General features: G+C 44.2%; 1 pseudogene across 1 annotated transcript; it reads left to right on the top strand.

Moving 5' to 3' along the window:
- Positions 1-3,041: 3,041 nt before the first annotated feature.
- On the top strand, positions 3,042-3,901 carry LOC308435637 (large ribosomal subunit protein uL30-like; annotated as a pseudogene). Its single transcript has one exon. The product of its transcript is annotated as a large ribosomal subunit protein uL30-like (transcript).
- Positions 3,902-9,459: the final 5,558 nt, after the last annotated feature.

Here is a 9,459-nt window from a genome sequence, read left to right on the forward strand (position 1 = left end):
TAGGGATGCCTCATCTGCATGTGGAGTGGCTTCAGGAACTGTCCCTACATGACCGATTGTCAGGGTCCTCTCCATGGCCTGCCATGGTCACGAGGAGGTGAAACACATACCATCCCCAGGTATGAGAGAGGGTACTGGGGCTTCTGAACCCACTCGGTCTTACGTTTCCTGACACAGTCCACTGCCCCACACTCTACTCTCCAGTTGATAGCAAGACTAGAGCTGCCTTAAACGCATGCCCAAAGCTGAGCCATTTGGTAAGTACTGGAACTACTGAGAGGTAGCGTCAGACTTGTGTATGAGAAAGGAATTAAGAGGCTGTAGACCAGATACAGCATGGTAGTAATAAGATAGTCTGTGCTGATACTGCAGTAAGATTCTGCAAACAAGTTTATTTTTATGTATATTGATTTTTTTTTACCTGCATGTATGTATGCATGTATGTACACCATGTGTGTGCGATACCAAGAGTCCAGGAGAGAGGATCCAAGGCCTAGGAACTGGAGTTAAATAAAGACAATTTTAGTTGTTGTGGGTGTGCTGGGAATCACACTCAAGTTCTCTGCAAGTGTACCAAGTGGCCTTAACTTACAAGACGTCTCTTCAGCCCTGACTTTTCATACTCTTTAAATTATATCTGGGATGGTCTCCCAAAGCCTCGTGTTCAGAGGAGAGGCCTGTGAGAGGCGTGGGGTTCTAAAGACTCCAGCCTGCTCAGCAGGTTAACTTGTTGAAGGCTGTCTCTCGTGGACTACTGAGACGTGATAGAAACTTAGGAGGAGGATCCTAGTTGGAGGGTCCTTGGGAACGCGTCCTTCCTGTCTGTCTTGTCTTTCTGGCTGCTGAGAGGTGTTGTTGCTCTAGGTTCGTATCACCATGATGTTCTGTGCTGCAGATCCAGCAATGGGGACAAGTGACTATGACCTGGCCCTTGGGCTGTCAACTCATAATCTCCCCTTCTTTATTTCCTCACATACTTTGAAAAGCTGGCTAACCACGCCCCATAGGCATTATTATTCCATTCCATAAATGAGGAAATGGAGAGGCTCAGAGAGGATAATAGCCCACAGTCATAGAATTAAAGTGTGGTGGGCAAGGTTGTTTTGCTGTTCTATAACTACATTTGCTCCTTACTGTCAGGGTCACAGACCCCCATCTGCTTTTCCCTTAGGGGTAACACCGTGCAAACCACCTTTAACCAGTGTTTAACGAAACAGTGTTCTGGTTGGGTTTTTGTTGCCTCAATAAACACCAAGACCGAAAACAACTTGGGAGGAAAGGTTTATTTTTATCTTACATGTTCAGGTCACACTCTGTTGTTGAGGGAATTCAGGGCAAGAACTCAAGCAAGAACTAAAGCAGAAACCATAGAGAAATTCTGCTTCCTGGCTCACTTGCTGGCTCTTGCTCAGGTCTTATCGTCCAGCCAAGACCTAGGGATGGTGCCTCCCACAGTGAGCTGGGTCCTCTCACATCAATGACACGTTGATGTAGAAAACAAAGTTTTTAAGGACTCTGAGACTTTTCCAAAACACCCCATTCTTAGAATGTGAGACCCTAAAGACACAGAAATGGTTAAAGTCAGACTCAGATTTTCCAGTCATCCCAAGGCTATGAGATCCCGCCTGTGCCTGACAAATAAAACAATGGCCCAGAGTAATTCTCAGAAAAACCACAGAATATACTGACTGATAGCCACCTGGCCCTCTAGAAAGCCCTAGATAGGGTCCTGACACATGTCATAGTTAGCTCATGCTCTAATCATCCAATTCTGAGAAACAAAACAAGGATAAAACCCCTCAAAGTTTTGAAATATATAAATAAGGTTCTGAAAATGTAAAAACAAAGCCTTAGTGGACAGGTCAAGCTATACTGACCAAGCTGACTTAAGACAAAACAAAAATGACTGCTTTAGGAACAGCTTCCCTACCGCTCCCTGTACCGAATTCCAAAGAGAATGCAAATTGTCAACAACCTTACTGCCAAGTTTCTCCCCCCTTTCTTCCCCCTTCCTTTCTGAAAATTATACTGCTGACCAATGGTAAAATAGTAGTTCACTGCCTTCACAAAAAAAAAAAAAAAAAAAGCATAAAAGATGTATACTTTTTGAGTTCGAGGTTGTCTCTCCCTGTGAGGATGAGCAACCCTGTGTACATGGAATAAAAACCTCTCGTTATTACAGCGGCCTGTTGTCTAATTGTGTTCTGTGAGTCATGTTCCTGAGCTAAGACTCCTTGGGGTCTTACAACACCATCAGACAATCTCTCACAGATCTTAAGACAGATCAATTTGATTGAGGCAATTCTGTTTATTTGTTTGTTTGGTTGGTTTTTTTGAGAAAGGGTTTCTCTGTGTACTCCTGGTTGTTCTGGAACTTACTTTGAAGACCAGCTGGTCTTGAACTCATAGAGATCTACCTCTGCCTCTGGAGTGCTGGGAGTAAAGGCCTACAACACCATCCCTGAGTTTGATTGGGGCAATTCTTAATTGAGGTTCTTTCATCCCAAGTGACTTTAGGTCATCAACAATAAAAACTTAGCAGGGCATCAGGCATTGGTGCACAACCCTTAATCCCATCCTTCGGGAGGCAGAGGCAGGGGTATCTCTGTGAGTTCGAGGCCAGCCTCTAGGTCTACAAAAGCAAGTTCCAGGACAGCCAGGGGTGCACAGAGAAACCCTCTTTTGAAAAACAAAACAGAACAACAATAATAAAACCTAATCAGGACAAACATTAACAATTTTTTTTATTCACAGAAAAGGAAGCTTAATCTTCAGACTGTTAGTATAACATAGATTTGCAATTCCGAGTTGCAGTAAATCTGCTATTACCTTAAGAAGGAAGGTATAAAGATGGCTGAAGGGAAAGACATTTCCTATTTGTGCTGAACGTTTTGCTAACTCTGTAGCTGCCCTATAAATCACAATTATGGACACCAGCCAGTAGTAACTCGGGTTTATCATATGAAATTAGAATACTTAGAAAGAGGAAAAAGGAAAGACTAGGGCTGGTAGTGAGCTCTGTCACAAAATCCTTGCTTAGCATGAGTGACGCTTTGGGTTTGATCCTCAAGACTTCAAAAAACAAAAATCAGGCCTCTCCTTTTCTGGCTAGAACCACCGAGGCTGTTCCAGAAAAGAAAAAGAAGGTTGCTGTTGTGCCAGGAACCCTCAAGAAAAAGCGAAGGAATTTCGCAGAGTTGAAGGTGAAGCCCGAGGAAGAAGTTTGCCCCGAAGATACTGCAGAAGGCGAGGAGGAAGGCGAGGAGGAAGGCGAGGAGGAAGGCGAGGAGGAAGGCGAGGAGGAAGGAGAGGAGGAAGCTCATCTATGAGAAGGCAAAGCACTATCACAAGGAGAACAGGCAGATGTACTGGACTGAGATTCGGATGCTAGGATGACAAGGAAGGTTGGACACTTATGTGCCAGAAGAACGGAAATTGGCCTTTGTCATTAGAATCCGGGTATCAATGGAGTAAACCCAAGGTTCGCAAGTTGTTGCAGCTTCTTTGTCTTCGACAGATCTTCAACGGCACCTTTAACAAGGCCTCAGTTAACATGCTGAGGATTGTGGAACCAAACATTGTGTGGGGGTACCCCAACCTGAACTCAGTAAATGAGCTCATCTCCAAGCGAAGCTATGGCAAAATTAATAAAAAGCGGATCGCCTTGACAGATAATTCCTTGATTGCTCGATCTCTTGGTAAATTTGGCATCATTTGCATGGAGGATCTAATTCCTGAGATCCCTACAGTTGGGAAATGCTTCAAGGAAGCAACTAACTTCCTGTGGCCCTTCAAATTATCTTCCCCACGAGGTTTAATGAAGAAAAAGACCACTCACTTTGTAGAAGGTGGAGATGCTGGCAACAGGGATGACCAGAGAAACAGGCTTATTAGACGATGAACTAAGGTGTCTCCCATGGATTTTTATAATCTGGTCAGTTAATAAACGATCAATAGCTTGGCAAAAAACAAAAACAAAAACAAAAACAAAAAAACAACCCCCCCCAAAATAGACAAAAAAACCCAAGCAACCAACAAAACAAACAAAAAACAGTAAAAACCACAAGTTTGAGGTCAGTTATCAGGACAAACTGGCAAGCTGCTAGTGAAGTCTGAGACACCAGAAATGTAACCCCATTCTCTTTCCTCAGATGGTAACACCACTTACTTCTCTAATCCAATAGCATAAAAGAGGGAGACAAGAGGGGGCGTGTCTTCACTGTTTGCAGTTTCAACCTTAAGTAGACCAGATTCAAAATGGCCTAACCACCTAACTGTGACCATATTACAACAGTGTCCACACTTTAGGAGCAATTCCCTCTCCTTATCCTTTACAAAGATTGAGTTACTCTCTTTTTTTGTCTAATATTCTAAAACTAAAGAGAAGCCCCACCAAAATAGGATGTTAACTGCTAATCTCTCTCTCTCTCTCTCTCTCTCTCTCTCTCTCTCTCTCTCTCTCTCTCTCTCTCTCTCTGTCTTTTTTCAGATTATAAAACCCCAAACCTCTGGTGACTTTCAGATCAGCTCAGAACCTGCAACATTTTCCTTAATGTTTGGCCCTGCGTATGAGCTCACAGAGGGGTGTAAATCACATGTCAGCTGCTGTGAGGTTTAAGTTTCAGACAAGCAGCGAGCCTGTGTAAAATGAAACACAGGCTCTAGCTGCAGGAGCATGAAGTCCATCATGAGGGTCACAGTGGTAAAAGGAGACTGTTCTGCGTGAAGACCCCACTCGGCATACAGCCTTTCTACCCCCTTTACTCCTCCCTTTCTTCCCTCTAAAAAGCCATGTAAGCCTGTAGTAGGTTCCACAGGACGGAGGGTTGAGAACAAAGAAACGCTCATCTTCCTGAGATGCCAGAGCTAAATAAACCCAATTTCTTCCTACCCACTATTGCCTTTTGAGTATTGAACATCCTGGTCCTTGGTCTGGTCTAACGGCCATGCTTCAGGGACACAAGGGAAATGAACCGGGAAGAAAGTCTGAGCCTGCCGACTTAAGGCCAACAAGCATGTGTCTGTAGGCTAACACAATCAGCTCTATAGAAGCCACATATTGAGGGAGGGCACCCCCAACGCCAAGAGGGAAGCATCTCTGTTATGGTTTGGATGCCTTCAGAAGGACCCTGAGTGTGGTGCCTGAGAAATGGGGATCATATCTCTATAGTGGCTGCTCTTTCTGCGGGGAGCATAAAGGGAGTGGAGATAAACCAGAGGCTGGAGGCTGCCCAAATATACAAGAATAAGGAGTCTCTTGTAAAAGGCAGGAATCTTAAAATAGGTCAGGAGTATACTTGAAAGACCTCAGTAGTTGCTTAAAGAGACAGCACTGTCTAGTGTCTGCAAGGCTCCAGGAGAAAGTGTGGTGCCCCCTGTGAACTTTGCAGCTGCTGTGGCCTCTCTTCATCCTGTTCCTCCCGGTGTTGAACAATGGGGCTGCCTTTTAAGTTTAATTAATTTTTTTCTTGGCTTTGTATTAAGCTGATGTTTTACCTCAGCTCTGAAAACAGGAGTGAGGTCAGTTGTAAAGGAACGTTGAGGGGATCTCTGTCCTGCAGTTCACTGGCCTTTACACCACCGAAACCTCGCTTTCATTCCGGCAATTGTCGGTAGTTGTGATCTCTAGCCCCGCCCCCTGAGACAATGTTTGTATCATAAACCAAACGAGAACGTTGAAACCGTGTTTAAGGAAGTCGTAAATGACAAAGGAGCAGAGGGACGGGACTTTCTGGATGACTGGATAATATATATGAACCTCAGTGTGTCCCAGGTTCAGCTGCTCTGAATGAAGACACTCTACTCAGAGCCTTTGATCTTTGCGAAGACCAGGTGATGTCCCTTATACCCAATGCACCTTCCGTTGTGACGATTCAGCTTCATGTTCAACTTGCCTGGATTTCAGGCACCTAAAAACCACGCTTCTGATGTATCTATGAGGACCTTTCCAGACAGGTTTAACTGGGGAGGAAAGGCCAATGGTCTATCTAGGATGTGGTCAGCACCATGCCGAGGGCTGGGGTCCTGTACTGAAAAGAACAAGAGTTAACACTCAGCAGGGCCAGCTGCCTTACTCCTACCCTGAGAGCCAACATTATGTGTTAAATTTTATTTATCTTGTTTTATCAGGGCAGAGTTTCTCTGTGTATCCCTGGCTGTCTGGAACTCACTCTGTAGATCAGGTTGGCCTCAAACTCAGAGCTGACTTCTGCCTACTGAGTTCTGGGATTACAGACATGCACCATCACTGCCGGCCTTTACGGTTTAATTATTGTGCCTAAGAGATCCATAAAACAAAACTGCCTCTAACCCGAAAGCAAGTCCCTTGCATAAGGAGATACTTCCTGAACTGCTGGAGGCTATTTTATTTGGTAAGATAACAAGCCACAGGTTTTCACTCCCCTAAACAAGAGTTTGACCAACCCAGCTACACCAGATATGCTTGATAACTTGTAGGCAGGAGATAATATAAGCAGGAAATGTGGCAGGACATATGCTTGCCCCTGATTGGATCAGGTAGGAATTGTGTGACCCTATAGGTTTGCCTTTATAAATCTTGGCAAAATGTAACTCATTGCCAATTTATGGGAATCCAGGAATAGACCTGGCCAGAATCCACCATTTTGGCCAATATTTAATTAAAACTTGCATCAAATTTGGCTCAAATTTGTCACAGTGGTCTTATTCTTGCCCAGTGGGATTAACACTGCCACTACAGGCTTTTTAAGTCTGACATCTATAGACACCTGTGCCAAGTTATTCCCCCAATCAGGATTTAGGGATAGGGGACTTCCTTAGGAGCATGTCTTTGTTGTAAACTTATCCTGTTCTCATTGGGTACTCAGCTGTGGCAGGGGACTTGCCTTGTCTAACATTCAAGTCTAAACTTGACAACCAGGATGTCAGTTACCCATGTGCATGACTCTTTCTGACAAGTAGGATGTCACTTCCCAGGGAGGTCTTGGGAACTTAAACCTTACTTGATCACTACTCAAAATAGAAGTCTTATTCTAAATAGTTTCTCAAATTGATGTAGGTGTCTCTCCTATGTTGGGGTCTGTGATGGTTTGTATATGCTTAGCCTAGGGAGTGACCCTATTAGGAGGTGTGGTTTTGTTGGAGTAGATGTGTCACTGTGGACATGGGCTTTAAGACCCTACTTATAGCTGCCTGGAAGTCAGTTTTCCACTAGCAACCTTTAGATGAAGATGTAGAACTCTCAGCTTCTCCTACACCGTGCCTGCCTGGATGCTGCCATGTTCCCACCTTGATGATAGTGAACTGAACCTCTGAACCTGTAAACCAGCCCCAATTAAATGTTGTCTTTTATAGACTGGCATTAACCATGGTGTCTGTTCACAGCAATAAAACCCTAACTAAGACAGGGTCCATCCTAGGGACAGTATATAAAGGCAAATGCTACATACACAGGTATAGGAAGTGCTGCTGGATGGTTAGTTCAGGTTCAAGCTTATTGTGGGTAACTACACAAAGCAGTTCTAACTGACTTCTGTTGTGACTGGTTTTTAAGAACGCCAAAGCATCAAACATCCTAGTAACAGCAGTAACAGCATATGAGAATGTTTCCTTTTAACATTAGTAATAGCACAAAAGAAGTCAGGCTAGATGAGTAATGGTTACCTAGGCCTTAACAGGGATCTAGCCACTGCCAGGATGGTCTGCATCCTGCATCCTCAAACTGTGAGCCAAATGAGCTCCGCTTTCCCTAAACTGGTTGGTTTTTGTTCGTTTGTTTTCTTGTTTTGATTTTTGTCCCAGCAACGAGAAAAATAACCAATCCACATACTTAAAACTGTACACTGTTTTGTTCAGTGCTCTTAGAAACTAGACGCCCTAAAGCTATGGTGCCTATTGGCCTTTGTCATTTCATATTCTGCCATCCTGAGCTCTCTGTAGTCAGCACACACACCTTCTTCCTCTCTCCAGGACCAGCTCAGCTCCTGTACCCCGGCCCCTTCCTATGGAGACCTCCCTTGCTCTCAAGTCTCCTCAAAGGGATAAAATTCGAGCCTTCGAATCCCTTTTCCGTTCTCCCAGCAAGCCTTGAATTCAGTCTTGTCCCCGACTCTCAAGTGTTGAGATTACAGACCTACACCATCACAGCACATTACTTTTTAGAAGAAAGTTACTGCTGGATTAACTTTTTGTTTACCTGTGTTTGTCTTTCTCTCTCATGAGAATTATTGCAGGGTCATAGTATATCCTCGCTGCAATAGGTGCTCAATTAACGTCTGTTCAGCGAGCAAATGAATGACTGCATGCATGGCTGGCTAGCTGAAGACACTTTTGTTTTACACACCTAAGGGAACTGATGTTTGCTATTTCAGTCTAAAAAGTTTATTGCATAGTCATGACAGATCAGGGGATGACAAATGGTGTGCATGAGAAAATCTGCCTAACAAGGAAAAAATTTCTGTGAGTTTGAGGCCAGCCTGGTCTATCTAGTAAGTACCTGTCTTAAAAATAACATTAAAACACACCTATCTGAGTGTAGCGATGAGACCCATCAAATTACTATGAACGGCATCTGAATCTAAAACAGGAAAAGAAAGAGTCAGAGGGGAAAAAAGCAGCAAAGGTGGAAACAGAAGCGAGGTTGACAGAAAAGCAGGTAGAAAGGGGGAAAGATTTATTTATCAGAACTTTGATGCCACTAGCAGCTGGACCAGCTTTGGATGACTAAAGCTGTCTAGATCTAGAGTTGTGTCTATAAAACATAAAGATCTGTCTAGTTTTCTGAAGCCTTTCTCCCCAAATCTTCCCATTTTCATTAAAAACCGTTGTGCTGGTTGTTTGTTTTCGCACACAAAGGAGTGACCACCTTAAAGTGCTAAAATGGTTTCAAAAGGCATAGGCGATGGATCTCAAGCAACGCATCAGGATTTCACAGGTACGGGCCCAGAAGCTCCCCATTATATCTAAAGAACCAGCTGTGGGTAGTCAAGACAGGCTTAGACAGGAGCCCAGGGGCAGCTGCAAGTCCAGTGCCTATAAATACATCAACAAAGAGACGCACGTCCATCCTGAGCATCTCTAAACTGCAATAGTCCCTTCTGGGGCCGAGGTTCTCTCTACCCCACACACTAGGCATCTCAGATACAGTGCTCAGCCCTGAACACACTGTCATTTGCTTCACCCTTGAAGCCTGGGATTGGCTGGTCTATGGGCAGATGAGGGTCTCAAGAGGCAGCCCAACCGGAAACAGTCAAGTAGCTTCACTTGGCCCAGTTATAAAGCCCTAATTGTTGAGAGAGGGGAGGAGCTGGCATATATTGTGCTTGGCACATTATTTCCTGATTCACAACTCCTTCGTCTCTTCCCACTAAGTATGGCTTTGTGCCAGTGCTGGGGGCTGAACTGTTCAGTAATTCCAAAAGTCAACCTTAGTTACAGGTGAGACTCAAAAACATGATGCCTCCTGAGGCAAATCTCTCCCAT

Source organism: Micromys minutus (assembly GCF_963924665.1).
Source record: "Micromys minutus genome assembly, chromosome: 23".
Lineage (NCBI taxonomy): Eukaryota > Metazoa > Chordata > Mammalia > Rodentia > Muridae > Micromys > Micromys minutus.